Below are 2,249 nucleotides of genomic sequence, written 5' to 3'. Positions count from 1 at the left end.
TATGCATACTCACAGGTCTCTACAAACTCATGCACACTGACAGTTAAACACACAACATGCACACACATTTATACTGACTCTACACACACGTACACACACTTACATATGATCATCATATAGGCTGCTGCTATTCTGTTTATCATATAACTTGATGCCTATCCACCTTACCCCACCTCTATCACTCGTGTATCCCTGCACATTGGAAATATGGTATTGGAACTGACTGATCCCTGTATATAGCATACTTACTTTCTCATATTCTTCTTATTTCTGATTTTTTTACTTGTGTTTTTTGTTCTACCTTATAGTATTTTAGTGCTACATTGATATTGATTATTGCATTGTTGGGCCTAGAAAGATATTACACTGTACTTGTGCACGTGACATTTAAACTTGAAAATAAGATAACAGATCAGAATGTCCCTGCCTTCTCATGTGTCATAAACAATCTTCATTGTGCTCTGTCTGAGAATGATTGGCCACTGACATGAATCATCAGTCCACAGATGCCAAACATTGTCTTCATATAGTTATGTTTTTTCCTTCTGTCTTTTTTGGATACGGTGAGGTGGATTTAAATGCCGCAAATTCCCATCGAAGGCCCCAGGGCAGAGGGAGGTAGACTGAGAGGGGAGGTTCTACTGGTTCCATATTGTGCTAGATGGTGGGTAGGAATGATGGGGTGTGGGTGGATGAGGGTTTCAAGCAAGCAGGCACACAGACATTTAATGAAATAACCCACAAAGTGTATTCACTAGAGTGTTAACTGACTCATGTTGATTGGCCTAATATTAAAGCTTAGCTATGAGGGCATGGCCAGAAACCTCCCAGTAAATCTACTTATTCATGGTGTATGGGTCTGGTCTATTTTTACGTGAGTGTGACTGTGTGTGGTGCATACAAAGAGGAAAAGCATACACCCCTTGGCCAAGTTCCTTATGTATAAGGGGGAGAGAGTGGTTAGTCAAAACAGGAATGACTGCGATCAGTTATAGGTACTTAATCTCACCACATAACATCACCAAAAACAAGACTAATGCTCAATATACTCTGGGGCAGTTGAATGGCTATACATGAGTAGTTTAATTCAACAAGGACAAGTCAGACTAACATTCTGATAGCTCCTCATCAAGACACTAATACTTACTGGTGTCGAAAAGCTAGCCTGATTTTAGCCTTTAGCAATTTACTTTCTAATGATAAAAAGTTGTGTTGACACAGAGAGCACACCAGATGGGTTAGTGTCTTAGTGACTGTTTTTTATGACTGCTAATTGAGCTTTGCATCTGGGTTTCACTATAAATGTTTTTGAAAGCCAACCTGGTCTCAGAGCATTTTGTATTATTCTATATGTAAATCCGGGACTGTCACACTCTGACCATTATTTGCGTTGTTTGTTTCTATGTTTTGTTTGGTCAGGGTGTGATATGAGTGGGCATTCTATGTTGCATGTCTAGTTTGTCTGTTTCTATGTGTCTTGGCCTGATATGGTTCTCAATCAGGGGCAGGTGTTTGTCGTTGTCTCTGATTGGGAACCATATTTAGGTAGCCTGTTTTGTATTGTGGTTCGTGGGTTATTGTCTATGTGAAGTTGCCTGTGTCTGCACTCGTTGGTCATAGCGGCACGTTCGTGGTGTTATTTTTGTTTAACGGTTCTTCCTTCAGTAAAAGAAGAATGTATTCTAATCACGCTGCGCTTTGGTCTCCCCTTTACGACGATCGTGACAGAGACACTCAATTTAGTATGATATGTTATGTTTCGTATTGTACGCATTAATTTGTTCATGTCCATCACTCATTTCGTATGATATGTTACAAATTACAATTTGTATTATATGTTACGAATTTGCAAAACGCATGATATGTTGCGAATTCTTGCTAGGTGGCTAACGTTAGCTAGGCTAGGGGTTAGGGTTAAGTTCAGGAGTTAGGTTAGGAGAAGGGTTAGCTAACATGAAAAGTAGCTACAAAAGTAGTAAGTCGTTGAAAAGTTGCTAATTAGCTAAAATGCCAAAGTTGTCAGTAATGAGATTCGAAGTCGCAACCTTTGGGTTGCTAGACGTCTGTGTTTTTTGCCTTAAGTAAACATCTGTCTTATGTAACCAAACTTAACATATCATACTAATTTGAGTGTCCCGGAATTCTGTTTACTATGCTACATTTAATCTATGAGACCAGGCTGTGAAAGCAGGAATTAGTAAGAAAAAGTGTTGCCTCGTGTTATGATCCGGTTTTATCTGGTATCTCTT

The sequence above is a fragment of the Oncorhynchus mykiss genome, chromosome 12 (assembly GCF_057628025.1).
Source record: "Oncorhynchus mykiss isolate SJ-2025 chromosome 12, ASM5762802v1, whole genome shotgun sequence".
NCBI lineage: Eukaryota > Metazoa > Chordata > Actinopteri > Salmoniformes > Salmonidae > Oncorhynchus > Oncorhynchus mykiss.
The sequence above is the reverse complement of the archived record's forward strand: the minus strand, read 5'-3'. Positions refer to the sequence as shown.